This window comes from Cryptomeria japonica, chromosome 4, assembly GCF_030272615.1.
Source record: "Cryptomeria japonica chromosome 4, Sugi_1.0, whole genome shotgun sequence".
NCBI lineage: Eukaryota > Viridiplantae > Streptophyta > Pinopsida > Cupressales > Cupressaceae > Cryptomeria > Cryptomeria japonica.
Genome location: NC_081408.1, coordinates 357,461,127 through 357,479,994, shown reverse-complemented (window position 1 = coordinate 357,479,994; position 18,868 = coordinate 357,461,127). Strand labels below are relative to the sequence as shown.

General features: G+C 33.8%; 1 long non-coding RNA gene across 3 annotated transcripts; it reads right to left on the bottom strand.

Moving 5' to 3' along the window:
• Positions 1–833: 833 nt before the first annotated feature.
• On the bottom strand, positions 834–8,693 carry LOC131040990 (uncharacterized). 3 transcript variants are annotated; one of them, XR_009104952.2, is made up of 4 exons: positions 8,025–8,693; positions 7,716–7,905; positions 6,161–6,479; positions 834–3,917 (listed from the first exon to the last, which is right to left on the bottom strand). It is a non-coding gene; the product is annotated as an uncharacterized LOC131040990 (long non-coding RNA). The 3 variants fall into 3 exon arrangements; XR_009104953.2 differs by having other exon boundaries at positions 834–3,856; XR_009372325.1 differs by lacking the exon at positions 834–3,917 and adding an exon at positions 4,135–5,701.
• Positions 8,694–18,868: the final 10,175 nt, after the last annotated feature.

Here is an 18,868-nt window from a genome sequence, read left to right as displayed (position 1 = left end):
GCAACTTTTATAATTGAAGGAAATTTTAATATCATAAATCAGCAGTCTTTGTCGTTTTCAGACACTTCCAGTTGTATTTCTCATCAAAGGCAACTGTAGTTTAAGGATTTTTCATCAATATTTTAGGAAATCTTCATCTTCAGTAGGATTTTTTTCCACCAAAAACCTCAGAAAATCAAATTTAAAGACATATAAGAAAACAGCTTGCAGAAATTACAAAACACGTAACTTTACAGAATTCAATACACATTGAATACACACAAGTGCTGAACGACAAAATACATTTTTCAGATCTTTCAAATTACAAGAAATTGCAAAAATGCTTAAGGAGAAAAAAGATATTTAACTACCGAGTGTAGAAGTGAACAAAACAGTAGTATAGAAATACAGATAGTATAAAGTATGAAATGCTATTTTGTACATTGGTTAAAACAAAATTCTTGACTTTTTCCAATCAAATGTAAATATGTTGTACTCCCTAAGTCTCAGAACTGTATTTTTTCTTGTCGGAAATTGTTTTATATTTTTATAACCTATTCCTTAATATCATATGGATTTCTGCAATTAAAGGGAATATTCTAGTGATCTTTGATTATCTAAGACAACAATTAATTTGACCGAAAGATTCCAGATAACTTTTGGATCTTTGAATATCATGATTTTAATTTAAGCCTTTGAAGGGCTTCCTAAAAGCTCATGACCTTTTATTACATGGGTACATTTGGCTGCCCCAAAAACCAATGAATGTCAATTAGTATATGGAAAAGGAAATTATCATTCCTGAATCACCACAAATCCCCACCTCAAACTCTCTACTGGAGGAGCAGCTGTATATTTACAAACAGAAGTTAGAAGAATTTACAGTCATAATGTTCTAATTTCAACTTCAGTAGAAATAGCTAGTATGACAGTCGATTATTTAGATGAGGTCGTCTGTTTATAAAATATAAGCATACACAACATAAAAGGGAAAAGGAAAAATATGTTTGAACAATCCACACAAACTGAATGTTAAGTTGGTTTGAAAACAAAAATATCCTCCGCATTCAAAAATAGATATTTTACATAAATTAAATTTCAAAATTTATTTAAATGTTAATGTTTATTCAAAAACATACATATGCATCAATTAAATGTAAACAAAATTCACAAACATAGAAACATACACAATTCCAGACATACTTCAAACCAAGTGCAATCAAACAGAAAATTAACACTAGGTAAAACATCGCAAAATGCAAAAACACACACATAAAGTGAATGTTGATGTTATCAAACATGGTAAAGTACAAACATACCACAAATAGAGTTCATTCAAACATGACAAATTTAAAGCACACATGCAACCCAAAGTGAATGTCAAATTTATTTCAAACACATACAACACAAAATGAATGCTAAAGTTAATTCAAACACATAAAGTCAACTTTTAAATGTACATGTACACACATGCATTCATCCACACAGAACATTATTGAAGTTTTTTTGTACTTTCATTTCACACAAAGTGCAAATCAAAGTTCTTTCATATACTCCACACAAGACTAGAGAAAAAATGAATGACAAATTTAAAGCACACATGCAACCAAAGTGAATGTCAAATTTATTTTAAACACATACAACACAAAGTGAATGCTAATTCAAACACAGACAACATAAAGTCGACTTTAAAATGTACACATACACATACATACAATGGATGCAATTACACATACACACATGCATTCATCCACACAGAACATTATTGAAGATTTTTTGTACTTTCATTTCACACAAAGTGCAAATCAAAGTTCTTTCATACACTCCACACAAGACAATAGAAAAAATGAATGTCAAAGTTCTTTCCAACATGCACACTTACAATGAATGTCAAATTTAGTTCAAACAAACACCACACAAAGTAAATACCAAAATAAGCTTTCAGACATGCACATACACAAACAAATAAATAAAAAGTTAATTACAACCACACTTCACACAATGTACAGCAACGCACATAAATAAAAAGCCAAAGTTATAAAACATGTTGCACATAAAATTTTCTCAAACATGACAAACTTAAAACACACAACATACAATCACACAAAACACACATGGAAAAACAATAAATGAAGTTTATTCAAATATGACAAAGTTAAACATACACTATACACATCACACAAAGTGAATGCAAAAGTTAGTTAAAATACAAACACCACACAAAGCACACATGGAAAAACAATACATGAGGTTTATTCAAATTTGAAAAAGTTAAACACACCATACAAGGTACCCATGATAGTTCATATGCACACAAAGTAAATCCTAAACACATACAAAGTGAATCCCCAAGTTCAAACACATTTCACACTAATGTTCAAACATAGAACATAAGTGATTGTCAAAGTTAGCACACTCTTCACACAAAGTAAATGTGAAAGTTCAAACATACAAACACATGTCAAAGTACAAAAATAAAATACAGTTGCCATAGTTAAAACCCACAATTCACACATATACAAAGCAAATGCTAAAATTTAAACATACACACTTTGAGAGATGAGATTTCCACAGTCCATGCTATATTCAAATGTGCTTCTGGATTCAGCTGTGTAGATGGTTTTCCATCAGCTGTGCTCTCTCATCCCGATGATGAATCACGGAGTGTGATTCGCAACGTTGATGGAAAAACATCTATACAGCTGAATCCAGAAGCACATTCTCCTGCAGCTCTCTCACCCTGATGATGAATCACGGAGTGTGATTCGAAACGTTGATGGAAAAACATCTACACAGCTGAATCCAGAAGCACATTTGAATACACACTTTGTTCAAACATACTAAAGTACGAACACATTAAATAAATATGCTACATCAAAATTTTCAAATCATTAAATGTGAAGAAGTAAAATTAAAATAAATAAAAAATTGATTTGAATTTTCTACAATATAAAAATTTAAAAATCAACGGAGAGAGACATAAGACTGAAAAGAATGACCAATGACCAATGACCAATGACCAATGACCAATGACCATTCCTTCCAACCTAAAGGAGGGGGCAGATTCAACCTCTCCCAAATAAAAATTTATATTAAACAACATAATCCATTCACATATCAATTTACAAATTAGTTGATTGATTTGATTCAAAAGTGCAACTATAAAATTAAAATTAATTTTGCATTGACTGCGATAAATATTGAGATACTCTACAAATATGCCAAAGACATTTATGTCTATAGTAATCGATAGTATCACTATTAGAGAATGTCAATTGCCTCTGGCACATCAAATGTTGAACCAGATCTAGATATTATCGACATCTCATGTTTTCAATGTTGTAAGCTGATCAAAATATTTTTGAAGTAGATTTGCATATTTGATCAGTTTGTGGCTCCTCTCGTGAAATCACAAGAATAATTACTGAATCATGATTTATTAAAAAATAAATAAAAACCATTTTCTCCTTTCACAGAAAACTTAAATCAAAGATGTGCTACTTATCAAATTCAATCAAAGAAGCGCTAATTTTCAATTTCAATCAAAGATGCTGCCACGTTACCACTGATGCATCAATCTTAAAACCCAACAAAACAATTGATAATAGATTCAACCACCAAATCTATCAGCTAAAAGGTTTCCCTCAATAGAAAAAATTTAGTCAAACAGGTAAAAACAGCTGATGCGGCCAGCGGAAAAACTCATTGAATCAAATAAATTAAAACAATCATAAACAATTGTCACCATATTTACGCCTCTGTCCATGGCCAGAGCCCATGCCGTCCTCTCTGATAGTGTCTTTTCCTGTGCATACCACAGCTGTAATCACAACGAGTATATGCACCAAGAAGCATATACAAAAGTTGGAAGCTTCTTCTGAATTAAAATGGTTTCATGTGATATGTCAGCTCTTCTATAGGATTTCGAAAGTCTACCTCTACAATTTAGAGTAACTGGAAATTATGAGAAAATTCTAGACTACATTACTGTCACTTGACAATAAAATATTTTCCAGAGATGTCACTCCTAACTTTTTTACAAGTTTCTTAACAAAAAGGAACCCATTAGTACTACCATTATCACAGTACCAACAAACTAAAGAACATAGAAAACTTGCAAAGTCACAACAATACCGGTACATTTTCAAAGCAATATATAAAAACTGTGAGAAGCCTCACTTTCACTAAAACTCACCAGATTAATGATAAGAGTACACAAAAAGAGAAGAATATAAAGAAGTTGGAGAGCTCTGTTTTTCGAGTCAACAGAGGCTAAGAATGAAAAGAAAAAAAATGTTTCTTCAGCAGTGCCATGTAGCGGTTATGAATATTTAGTTTTCTCAGAAGGTGCAATATAGAATAATAAATGATGATTCAATAATTTCCATTACATTATTTTTTCATAACATTCTGAGAATACATTACTGTATATAGAGTACAGAATATAACTGAAATTTAGAACTACCTAAAACAAATAACCAATTACAAAAACTAATGTTCATTATCCTTGACAGATTCTTATAGATTTTTAAGCTATTATAGTGTGATTTTTGTTTAGCATATCCAAACAGAGAGCTGGCATGAGCCCCAGTGCCTAACATGCCTCCAACAGTTACTCCCAACCAGTATGGAGAATGAGGCAGAGCAAGCCCATGTTTAGCAGCACTGTCAATCAAATCCTTCAAGGTCGTGCCACTCTCGATACTCATTCTCATGGAAGATTAATCTACAGACACAACATGGTTCAGATCAGTATAACTGATGATGAGTCCTGACTCCCCTTCTGGGCATTCCAGTTTGGGAATACTGTGAGAATGCTTTGTTACAAGTCTGATCTTTTGCTGCTTCTTGACTGCATTTGCAACAGAGGCCAATAGCTCTTCTTCTATGGAAGGAAATACAGCCTGGGCAGCCTTGCAGATGCTTTCATAAAGAAAGGCACCATATGAATTTGTAACCACACGGTCTGTCAACCCACTTGAACATTCCACCATAGGGGAGCGCTGCATTTTCCATGACTTGAGAGAAATACAGCTGCTATGGAGTAGAGAACCATACTACATGTCTTCAACTCCGTTGGATAATGACTAAAACCAATGAAAGCAATGGGTGATTGTTTGACAACTTGGGACCTCGTGAGTTTTGGGGTCCTGCTAAGCTGACAGGTCGACCAAACTACCTTGTGACTCACTCAATCTTCCCAATAGGAAATATTAAATTCGACCCAAGTAGGTTGATGGTAAAGAGCCTGTGTATGCCTGGAGAAGATAGTTCAATTTGGGACGTTGGTGTGGAGAGGGTAGGGGTTTTCATCATTACGCTGCACAAGAAAAGAGGTGTAATGCAGAAGTTGATTTTTGAAGGGGTCTATCCCATAAACTATACTTAACCTCGTGGATGTTAACCTAATGTATTGAAATATTTTATTTGGTTTGTTTGGATAGTTTGTTTAAGGTGTGATAGAAAAGTAAATTTGTTCTCTTTTTTAATATGTTGAGCAAAGCAGTTTAAAACAGAAAGATATCAATAGATACGTGAAAGGGCAATTTATACTATCACGAACTACAATTCAACTAAAGATATAGTATAAATTGTTTCATAAACTGTAAGACTACTTTACCTTATTTTCAAGTCAGCAGAGGCTAAGAACGAAAAGAAAACAAAAAAATTTCTTCAGCAGTGCCATGTAGCGATTATGTGGAGTCTTTAATCTTCTCAGAAGCTGCTGGTTGAAGGAATATAGAATAATGAATGATTCAATAATTTCCATTACATTTTTTTTTCATAACATTCTGAGAATACATTACTGTATATAGAGTTGAGCATATAGCTGAAATTTACAACTACCTATAACAAACAACTAATTACAAATTTTAATGTTCATTATCCTTAATAGATTCTTATAGATTTTAAAGTCACTATAGTGTGATTCGATATCCGTGAGCCTATTTGAACTAGTGGGGAGAGAACTAAACAGAAAATGATTTTCAAATCTATGGGGAGAGAACTAAACAGAAAATGATTTTCAAATCTATCTTAATTTAAATTAGGTAAGGGTAAAATGCAGGGTATTTACTTTAAGAATTGAGCTCTAGCGAATTCTATATAAATCTTAGCTAGTTTTAGCCAAATCAAAAGATAGAAATGATAAAATATAGCCATCTGATTAAGGAATGCATACCTGGTCATCTCATGGAAAGTCAAAGGCCAAGCATAAGATGATCCAATTGTCCTCCTAGACACGATAAAGGTTAATTTTGTGAAGCAGTTTGTTGAATTCCCAGCGCAAAATTGCAGAGGATTTGGAATGAGAGGGTGGATTGTTCCCTATGATAAAAAGAGCGAAGTGCCTTGAGACACCAATGCAGCATCCAATGCATTGGCCGCAAATCTAAGAAGTGGCTCACAAGCAATGCACTATATGAAGATTTCAATGGAAAGAGGAAAAATATTTCCAAGAATCACATCGATAGGTAACAGTGGTTTGTCTCTAAGTATACCTGCAATGCACCCTCATGAAAGTTAGGAGGAGCCATAATTTGCAAACCACAAGCAAAAGTACCAAAAACCATGCAAATGCACAGAAATCCATATATGCATTCATAAAGAGAAATGAATATATATATATCGATAGACAAATGGAGACATAAGCAATACTAGAATCCTCAACTCTAGAAGATGCACACTTATACAAGCATCAAGAATCCAAATCACAATTCAAAGTACACCACAAAAAAATGAAACAAAATCAAATTCAGAAGAGATTGCCTTGAGAAGCCAAATTGAAAATACAGAGGCAACACACTAAACTATGGATATGAAAAAACATAAGCACAATTCCTTAACCACTCTAGGCGCACAAATTCATGAGATAGAGACCCATAAATCCAAGATTGTAATGCAGAAGTTGCAGAAAACTCCCACAAATTGAGTTGATTAATTATAAGTAGATAGCTGTTAGGGCATTTGGGTGGTCAAAACCAAGGCAGAGAATTCATAAATCACTGGATGCAAAATGCAAAAACTTCCCAAAGAGCTGCAGGCATCTAGGCAGAGGATGACCAACATAAACAAATAGTGCAGAAAAGACTAACTACAAATGACTGCTTTCTTGAGTAGATGAAAACCAGATCCAAAAACCATGCAAATGCACAAAAACGCCAAACCCATATAGATACAGAAAACCAGATATGCATTGATAAAGAGAAATGAATATATATATATTGACTGACAAATGGAGACAATCAATAACCCTAGAAGATGCACACTTATACAAGATTCAAGAATCCAAATCACAATTCAAAGTACACCACAGAAAATTAAACACAATCAAACTCAGAAGACGTTGCCTTGAGAAGCCAAATTGAGAACACAATGGCAATACACTGAACTATGGATATGAAAAAATATAAGCACAATTGCTCAACCACTCTAAACGCACAAATTCATGAGATAGAGACCCATACACCCACAATGTGGAACAAATGTAAAATACTTCAACAGTGACAGACATTTGCATGACATCCAAGACTGTAATGCAGAAGTTGCAGAAAACTCTCACAAATTGAGTTGATTGATTATAGGTGGGTAGCTATTAGGGCAGACAGTGGTTAGAACCAAGACAGAATTCATAAACACCACTGGATACAAAATGCAAAAACTTCCCAAACAGCTGCAGGCACACATGCATAGGATGAACAACAAAAACAAAGAGTGCAGGAAAGACTAACTAAAACCTTGCACATTCATATTCACTTAACAGCAGTATCACCTACTAAAATTGCACCAGCACTTGCCTTGTCCGTCTGCAAACCAAAACAATTTTCCAAACTCTAAATATCCATAATGCACTTTCCGTAGAATCCTTATGGAATATATTGACCCACACAATGAACACAAGTTGAAAACCATATAATTCCTCAAACCCTGATATACATTTCAAGCACAAAAAATCATTAACTTCTATGCTAGAACCAAAATTGAAAAGAAACAAACAACGAGATGCCTATTTGCCAGTTTACATGCCATAAATAAAATCAAAGTACCAGAATTCTTCCAACACCCAACACCCAAAACCATCACTCTCTCAGACAAATAGGGCTTCTCTCGGCCAAACGCACACCAGGTGAGAAATCCCTAGAGCCATTACAAACTCTCCAACTATACTCCACTGGAAACATAGGGCGTCTCCAGGTGGGCATGGGGTTTGCAGCAAACACAGAGCCACAGATAAATTAAACGAACAGTTTATCCTATTATATAAGAGGTGCATCAACGGTAACATTGTTGTTTCAAGACATTTCTTTGAGAGCCGTTGGCCAACGTTCCTGCTTTTTCTCATTGTAAGAGCCAATCTTCATAGAGAAATCCCTCAAAGCCGGCCAACGTTCCTGCTTTTTCTCACCCGTAACAGCCAATCTTCATAGAGAAATCCCTCAGAGCCGTTGGCCAACGTTCATGCTTTTTTTCATCCGTAACAGCTAATCTTCCAAGCTCCACTCCAGTGAATCTGAAACTGAAAGCACAAACGGTAACAATAATTTTTTGACATTGTCTAACTGAACCTGGATTAAGTGCTTTATTTGAATGGTAAGAACCAGCAGCCATAGAGAAATCTCTAGAGCCTGAACCTGGTGCACCTAGAGAAATAAACACCAGAACACATTTTCTTCAAAAATTTATCTCCAAATTATAAACTCACCCATTTACATGTAAAAGAATAAATTGAAAAATAACCTTACATCAATTAAATAAAATGTTTTTTTACAACATTATTTATTTAAAAATAAGTGTTAGTTTAAAAAAATTATAAATGGAAATAAAGTTTTCATTATTTTTTAGTGGGTCACAAATTAAGTCTAGAATATTCATAAATTTTAAATGAGGTGACAATAAGTCTAAATTTCAATAAATTTATAATTGGATTGGTAATTAAGACTTTAATTAATATAAATGTGTAATTGTGCAATAAATTAAAATTTAATATGAATTTGTATGTTAAATATTATATTAAAATTAAAAAATATTTGACCTAAATCAATATGAATTTGTAAGTTAAACGTTAGATGGTAAATTATTATTCAAAGCCCAAAGTAAAGAAAGAAAAACACTTAAAATGGTTGAACAAAAGGTGTTTATAAAAGTAGATAAAAAAGAGGAGCTAATTATGAATAAGAACAACAATTTGTTTGCAAGTAAGGAAAATTTTGAAGAAAACATGATGATAAATATTTATCATTTCATAATATTGCTAATGTTTGTTTGCAAGTAAGGAAGATGATTTCTAGTGGAGGTGCACAGTTTGTGGTCAATTGAATCCCACAAAAAGAAGAACTGAGGAATAATTTAGCTTATGGTGGAAACAAATCCATGGGAAATGTGAAGAATGCTATACAAAAATGGCAAAAAGAATTAGGATTTATTCAATCCAAGTGTTGGAAGAAGATAAGAAAACCCAATAAAATGGTTTATTTAATAATGGAGTTTGTAGCACATTTTGAGATTTCACCGATGGCTCAAATTTATGAACTATGCTCACAATTTCTTTTCCTTGTTTTAAATAGATATATTAATTTCTAATTTGGCTAGTACAAGGCAACTCCACCTTGATTGTTGGTGGTAGTTGCCTCCACCCAAAATAGTATTAGGTATAAATAAGATAGTTGGTCATGACTTAAGAAATCATGCAGAGAGATAAGAGATGCAAGATAGATAGATAGATAGACGAGTGTAGTGAACATTGAATAAGAGATTTTAAGAGGTGTTTTCCTATTTCACTAATGTCAAAGCTTGCTGTTGTATGCATAAGAGTGATAAATGTAATATTGAGAGGATTATAAAAAGTCCTTGTCATTGGACAATCAATCATTAAAACAAGTATGTGATCTAAACTTGATTAATGAAGATAGTGTTCATTGTTTATTCTTTTATAATGTGTATTTAGCCTAGGTATAACTTCGTGTATGTCTAAATTAATATAATCATTTCCCTGGATTACATTCCCTTCAATGGGTTCTTGATACTTGACTACATCACCAACTTTGTTAATCCATCTACAATATTCTACAAAATATCAAAATTCTCTATCACCTCCCTCAATCCTATACCAATTCACAAATAAAATGGTACTTCAATTTAATATGCTTAGTCTTCATATGAAAGGTTTTGTTTGTTAGACATTTTATCCCCTGATTGTCACATAGAACTATAATATTTCCCTGAATTAGCCCCAAATTTTATCATAATATCTAAATTTAGATGGATTTTTCACAAGCATGAGAAAATATCATGTACTCAACATATATTGTAGAAAATGATCATGTATTATTACTTATCCATCCCATTAATGGAGCGAACAAATAAAATGAGATTGCAACCACTAGTGGGTATCTTGTTGTTGATATCATCTACTCAATTTGAATTTATAAATCCATGAAGTAGTAATTGTTGATCCCTTATATGTTCATTTTGATAGAAATAAAGTACTTATATGCACCCTCTAATTAGATAAAGAGTCTTCCAATTATATTCTAATGAACTCATGAAAGATCAAATGTTAAACGTCCAAGGGTTCTCACTTCCTAAGCAATGTCTAGTGTAACAAAACCATAACATACATCAAATTGTATTATAAATGATGATATTGATTGTGGGAAGTTTCTAGGTGATGTGAGTTGGCTTATTCCACATGTATTGTGGGTGATTTGTTGTGGCATCTGTTTGAAACCTGCATTTCTCTAGAGTCTCTGCAGAGGTTTTTTTCACTGTGGCACTGGAGGCATTGTTGGGTCTATAGACACAATGGGGGGTACGATTAATAGGAATGAACCACCTAGCTATGAAGGATGGAAAACTGAGCAAAAAGTGTGGAGGAGATTGCAGAAAGGAGGGTTAACCGGGTATATGGAGAAATTACATGGAAAAAAGGATCATATCTCCAAGCTTTTTGTTAAGGATTGGAATAAAAAGAAAGTTACTTTTTTTGGGCAAACTATGAAGGTGGACGAAAAGTTGGTGGCAGAGGTTATTGGCCTATCGATGGAGAGTGCTAACTTCTTCAGAGATAGAAAGCTCTCTGATAATGTTGTGAAGATGTTCTCAAAGGAAGATGCTGAGAAGGAGAAGCTTGTCAAACTCAACAAAACCTAGTTTGCTCTGTATCAAGTAAAGAGTTTTTTGGCGCAAAATGCTCAAAGTTATTATGGAGTATGTCTCGGTTGATGGGAGGTTATCAATAGTTTACAGTTACCATTTTGTTATCCTTAATCACTTTAGACATAGGATTAAGGTTTCTTTTCCTTACTATCTAGTTTGTTATCTTAATGATAGTCCGAGGGACTACATTAAGAACCCTAAGTCGAGCCCTTTGGTTCACCAAGGGCTAATTTTGTTTCATTTTATCTGATTCTGAAGAGGGGGGTGACTCTGAAGACCAAGATTCAGAAGAAATGGATTTGGATTCCCAAGACTTGAAGGATAAGTCAGAACCTATGCTCAATATTTTGGGCACTGCTAGAAGCTCATCGGTTGATTTGTATAGGTTTCAACACTGGGTGTTCTATGAAATCAAGAGGATGTAGTTGAAGCATAGGGCTATCATTGCTAAGGTGGAAGGGGTTGAAGAGGTTGCGAAGAAAGAGAATCAGGAGAATAACAAGAATAAGGGGAAAGGTCCCATTTTTTAGACTAATGAATGTGTTATGTGGGAAGAGAGTTAAAAAAGTATGATGCTGGAGTGCCTCAAGAAAAATGGGGAGGCCATTGAGTTATTTAGGGGAAGATATGATGACAAGATTGAAGAGATTAATACGAAGATGCAGAAAATTGAGGAGGTGCTAAAGAAGATTATGGAGAATAGTGCAGCTATGCTGAGGGTGTCTGCTACCAATATGAATGCGTTGGTTACTAGACTGGAGAAGATACATAATGAAAGAAATTTTGTGGATCTGAAGAAGGATGTTGGGGTTACCACTACTAAGGAAACTCCCCGAATCTCTAGGCAGACCAGACAAATCTCTAAGGTTGTTGTGGATTCCATCCCACAGGATCTTCTTGACCTCAAGGAAGTTGCTAAAGCTATGTTGATGTTGGAGAAAGAGGCCTTTGATGCCTTAAAAAAAATTATGTAGCTGGTCTCTGTTTCTTTTTTCTATTGCAACTTCTAGCACCTCACTGGATTTTTGTTGTCTTTTCTTTGGATTTTGGGTCTGTGTTGTTTCTTTCTGTTGCATCTTGTTTTGTCTTTTTGTCTTCATTCTGGTCTACATGCTTTATTGCTATATCCTTGGACTATGATGTAAGGGGTTTCGGGTCCCCACAAAACCTGTTTTTGCTTAATAAAAAGCATACATCAAACTTCCAATCATAATAGAATGGGTTACTTGATCCATGTCCTCCACCTCACTAGATAAAGTTGGACATTAGTAGATATAGATAACTTAGTTCCTCCATAATAATAATATAAAACATAGTCTACAAGTTGTCACATTGAATCTACTAATACTAGATTTACATAGTTTCTCTAACCTAACCAAATGTTGATGTTCACTCTATCTCTTCTAGTCTCTACACCTAAAAATATCTAGAAACTCCTAAGTCCATCTCAAACTATAGTAAAAACTCATATTTCAAGTCAAATCACATCCTTAATATTACCAAAAATAATTTGCATCATCAACATACAATGTAATAACAAAAAATTGATCACCATCCATCTCATAATAGATACAATTATTTTATTTGGATCCCACAAATTACAAACCCAACACAGATGAATCAAAATTCTTGCCTACCACATCCTATGAGATTGTTTGAGACCATACAAATATTTTTAGCTTAAAAAAAAAAAAATATTTCCCTTCTTCCCATATGTTTTGGTTGTGTTACATAAACAAATCTTCCTTCACATCCACTTTCCAAGTATTAAGATTAAAGGATTTTCTAAAGATAATAAGAACCAAGTGGATTTTAGCTCAACAGTTGAAGGAAAAATATCACTATAGTCAATTCCCTCTACTTACGAATATTCATTTGCAACATTTTTTATGTCAGAGCATCTAGGTAGATTGCCTATCTGGCTCAATCTTAAAATTTATGTTTTGGTTTTCCTCACAGTGGAGTTGAAGTTTTGGGTTTGATTTTGTTCTAGTCGTGTTTGTGTTTTACATTCAAGGTACTCTGCAGTTTGTCAAAATTGTATTCAACTTAAACAATGAATCATTTTAATTTATGTCACTTTGAAAAATGTGTAAATAAAACCATTTTGTAAATAAAGCCAAATCATAGTGGTTTTGTGGATTTTGAACTTTTGAATCTTTGAATGAATGTGAGAATAAATAGAAGATTAAGGGTTGCATATAAACTCAAACATGAAGAAGCGTAAGTGAAGGAATGGGAAGTGGCTTTGAAGAGGAAAGGACACATTTGAATTTAGCAATAAAGTAGATAAGAAAGAAATCTATGTAAGAGGTGGAAAAGATTTGGATGTAGTGCAAATAGGTGAAAAAAATTGTGAGGGTACTAAAGGAGTGCAAGGAATGGAATGTGAGCATACCCATGTATTCAAATTAGAAGATAAACATTGTGATGCAGGAGCATTCCCGGTTCGTGGCAATCTTGCATCAACCAAAAATATTTATTTTCTACTTGTTTTATGTTTTGTAGTTTCAATATTTCATTTTGCATTTTCTTGCATTGTCTCACTGGATCTCGTGGAACTAGATTTTGCTTGAGGACATGATCATCTTCCTTATTCCTAAGCCTCAAAGCATTTGGATCATTTTTTGGCAAGTTATCAATTTTGGATTCCGAGACAGTTTTCTGGCACCGGAATTGCTTGGACCTATTTGCATTAGTGAATCTACCGGATCCTTTTCGTAGCTTGTGGAGCTCAGCTCGTTGATTCAAATATTCCTTGGCATGTGTCTGACCTTCCCTTTGATCCGTACTTCATCCTTTGGATTTTTTGGAGGAATCTCTTTGGCGGAAGCCGACCTATTGGTTTTACACGTTTGATCTTGTTCTTTGGCATTTGATCCCTTTTGGACCAACTAGATCTCCTTTGATCATATAAATCATTGTAACTAAGCATTAGAAATCAATCATATAAAACATAGAAGATAGATCTAAAGATTTAGAGGTCCGGAGTTGGTCATCCGATTTTGTAACTAAGCATGCATGTAGCAGGTTAGTGAGCCGAATCTTGTAATTTGGATGTTACCGGTTATCTGTAATCAGTTTTCATGATCTAATTCATCCAGTTCTGCATTGCCTCCATCATATCCTTTTGTTTTCATTGTGTTTACTTTTGTTGCCCAGTTCGGATTGATCTCTTTGAGGTCCCTCCTAACCGGTGACTGCACCACATTGCTACTGTATGGGAACTATAACAAAGAGCATAAACACTCCAATAATTTTGTGCTAGAAATGTTGAAAGCTTTTGGCTTCCCCTATAAATTTTACAAATCGATAAATATCCTCTTCAATGACTCCTCCACTCAAGTGGATGTGAATGGGAGCTCTTTGATCCTATATTTCTACAAAGGTCCTTTAGACAAGATTGTCCCATAGCCCTTGCCTTATTTGTTATTACTAAAAAATATTTACACTTTATTCTTAGGTCTAACCTAATCTCTCCTCCAATCAAGAGAATTAGACTTCCCAACCAAGAACAACTACTAAATGCCCAATTTTTTTATAACACTGCTTTATTCAGTGAATTATTAGAGGCCAATTTCAATAGTATAATCAAAATATTGGAGGGCTTTTGTGCTACTTATGGATCTAAAATCTCTCCCCATAAGTATATTGTGACGGGTTAGAGTAAAGACCCTCCTAACTGGTTGGTAACTAAGGAATGAGAGTGGGTTCATCCATACAAGGTTGTTAGATACTTGGGCATACCCTTTGTTGTCTCTCCCTCATTGAAAAGCACGTGAGAATGGGTTTTTTATAAGATTTAAAAAAGCATATTAAATGGAAAACTCATTTATTGTCTCTTACAAACATGATTCAGGTTTGCAAAAGGTCATTTCTTCTCATGCAATTTATTACTCCTCAACTTGGATTGTTTCTAATGTGAAGTTTGACAAGCTTCTAAATATTATGAGAGAGTATTTATGGTTTGATCATAAAGATAGTAGGAAATGACATAATGTGCTTTATACCTAGTGTGGTTTGCATAAGAATGTGGGAGGCCTTGGGCTTAAGGATTTAAGAATCCAAGGCCAAGCTCTAGCCTAGAAATAGATTTTCAAAGCCCTTGATGGTGATGAACCTTAGAAAGTGTTTATTAGAAATAACTTGGCACTGTCCAAACAAAAATGGGGTAAACAATGGCTCCTTTACACATTCATGATATCTTCTTTGGCTAGTTTAAGGTTAGAGCCTTTTGGCTCATATGCATTTTCCATTCTTTGAAAGGTATAGTGTAAAGTCTAACAATTGGTTCTAAATGGGGATGCACTAATAAAAAATCCTCCATTTTGTGTTGCTAACATATCTATATGGTGGAATATTGCTCTTAATGGAAATCCCTTAGCACTCTCTCAGGGCTACTTTGCAAAGATTGGTATTCCTTAAGGGTTAGAAGGATTTAGGATCTTTTGGCTGATGGCAAACTAAGGTCTTGGGAATAGATGAGGACAATGTATGATATACTTGTCTCACACAAGAAAACATACTCAATGCTCATAAAAGGACTCAAGGATAGGTTCCTAGCAAAATATTTAAAGATTATGATCTAATCAATAAGATCAGATGGAAAGATGATTCTAAATTTCAAGATGCATCCGTCAAAAAAATCTATATGATGATAGTAGTAGGGTGAACTCACAAAGCTGGTTCCCACTTTTTGGTACATCCTGATTTTTGCTGAAATCATACATTTTTTGGAAAATATAATTATTTAAGCTTTAAGAGGTCCCATTTGAAGTAATTAATTGAAGAGAGTTAGATCAAAGGCTCTTAGATCAAAATTTCTTGGATAGAACCTCTCTACTTCTAAATCATACTTGCAATGGAGTCTCCTTTGTATCTATGAAATGCTGATAAAAAACCAATTTTACATTAGCTTTTGAGAGGTCAAACAAATTCATTTAGAAGTTTTGTTTTCTTGAGGATTTAGTCCTTATTATAAGCTTTCCGAATAGTATAATTTTTAATATATTTAACTTTATTAATATATTTTTATTTTATTTTTTATGAATGTAGGTTTTTCACCGAACATGAACTTCTTTGTTCAATGCATTGGGAAAAATAGCAAACTAATTCAAAAAAATTCTGAAAAATATCTATGCCCTAGGTATTGATGTCTTCTTTCTAACAAAAAAAAACAAACTTAATTTTGATATATATAGAGCAAGTTATGTGTTCAAATGTACACCTATATCTAAATTATAATTAGTCGCACTTCAAAACTTAATAAAATAAAAAATATTCAACATATCACTATCAAACCAACTGCATGCCTTGGGTATTGATGTTACAAACCAAAATTTAAAAGAGATAAGTTTTTATCATTTATAGAAAAAAATTTATACATTTCGGGATGCACATCACTCTTAAAAAATGTTGTTTCCTATAAAAAACTACTTTTGAGGGAGATGGAAAAATCAATAAAATTTTATTCAAAAAAATTTGAAAAAAATATATTTAGAATCTACAAAAAGGATGTTACAAATCACTAGTTTACATCATCTTCAAATTCTTAACGATTTAAAAGTTATAGGTGTTGGAAAGTGAAGGTTTTCTGCAAAATGTTCATCTAAGTGTCAAAGTTGGTCAAAAAGTGGGAACCAGTATTGTGAGTTCACCCAGTATTGGGGGATGTTTATGCTGGGCTCGATCTATCCTGGAACCTTAACTAGTATGAAACTAAATGGTCTCATAGGCTGCTCCATATGTAGCAAAACTTAGTAGAACCCAAAGAGGCTTGTTTTTTGTTGGTTTCTTATTCTCAAAAAACTTGTTGTTGGAAATATGCTGCATAAATATGGCTTATCTACCAAAACTTGCGAACTTTGTGATATGCCTAAAATGTTTGAACACTTATTTTTATTGCAAATATGTCATTAATATTTGGTCCTTATTTTTTGGTTAGCTTGTGAATTGGAATGATAAGCTTGGTTTTTCTTGTCATGAGATTCTTGGTGGGCATACTGATGCTTTAGACTTTGAATTAAATAAATTTTGTCTTGTTCTTACTGTAATGGTGAAAAATTAGGGTTTCCATCATAGAAGGAAGAAACCACTAATTTATGACTTAGGTACCATTACATTACGGAAAGATAATAATTAGATAGATCTAAACCTAAGAGGTTTGAATGTTGATCTAATTTGAGGGGGTTGTTAGATGATCCTCTTATTTCCCATGGGGGCTTCACTTAGTGAAGCTTGGTTATACCAGGTGTGTTCATTGCATATTGAATAATCCCCTTATTTTAAAAAAATATTGCCCTAAACTCCTTTTTTGTCACCCCTCCCAATACGCAACCCGAATAAAAAACCCCCTATTTTTAGCAAATATTGTATTTTTTCATAGCCCGAATTAAACCCCCCTATTTTCACCAAATTGGTAACATATTGAGCTCATTTTTAGGATATTAAACCCCCCAATATGAATGCATGTGATATAATATTTCCTAGCTAGTGAATCCCCCATGTTATTTCCCTTAAATTGAATTGATTTGTTGATTTTGCTGAAATTAGGGTAAATGTGTTGAATTTGATGTAAAAATGCATAAATAGCAAGCTACAGTCATCGGATTGAGCCACAAACCTGGATATGAGGATTATAAGAGGATTTAGATCCATTCCTAGAAGGAACTCTTGATTTATCAGGACCAGTGTGACGGTTGCTCTGGTCCTTTAAAATTTTCGCACTTTCATGGGGGATCGATTCATCTTTGTAAATAAAGCTTATCTTAAAGATCGCAACTTCTTACAAGTTCCTGCACACACTAGGGAAGGTAAATAGGTTGTGAATAGGGATTTGCCTTAGGTCAAACCCCAGTTTTTGGGAAAAACCATAAAATAGAAATGAAATTTGATTGAATTGTAATAATGGAAATGTTATCCTTTTGAAGAAGATTTTGAATAATGACTAAAACACAAATGATATACCTCCTTGTGAAGTTTTGTTTGTCTGCACACGGAATTAGGGTTTCATGAATTCTTCAATGACATGGAACGCGAACGTCAACTCCAATGCTTGAACCTTGACTTTATCTCTGCTCCAATGCTTGAAATAAGACTGATTGCTTGCTTGTTTGGACATGAATGCTTGATGTCTAATTGATTTTCGTGTGTGTGTATCATCAAACAAGATGGGTAGACTTCTTTTTATACTTTCCCATCGAAAAACAAATTAATTTTCTGACATGAGCTAACACAAAGCTAAATTTATCACTCAAATTTTATATCCATTAAGAGGCCCAAATTTGGCCCCTAATTAGGAGGACCAGGGTGTGACACCCTGGTCCTGCCCTATCAAGCACCAAAATACAAGGGTAGGATGATGTGTACAATGAAAATGGTGATAAATATGCAAATCAAGAGCATAATCAAGTCCTATTCAAGCCTCAGAGCACAAACGCCAAGATGAGGGCTCAAATGAGGTCAAAATTGCAAGGGGGTACAATTTAGGACACTATATTTATCCCCCACTTTAGCAGGAGTATGAGACTAAACATACTCTTGGTAAAGTACAAAGGTTTACATTGAAAGGCTTTCATCAAGATGCTAAGGATGCAAGACACACCAAGCCCCTAGTGGACTTTAGGTATCTTACAACTTCAAGATCAAGATAAAATGAACATAATAAGAAAGAGAAAGAAAACCATGACTGCAAGCCTAGTAAGGTTCACTTACCATGAGTCATGAAAAGAAAAAT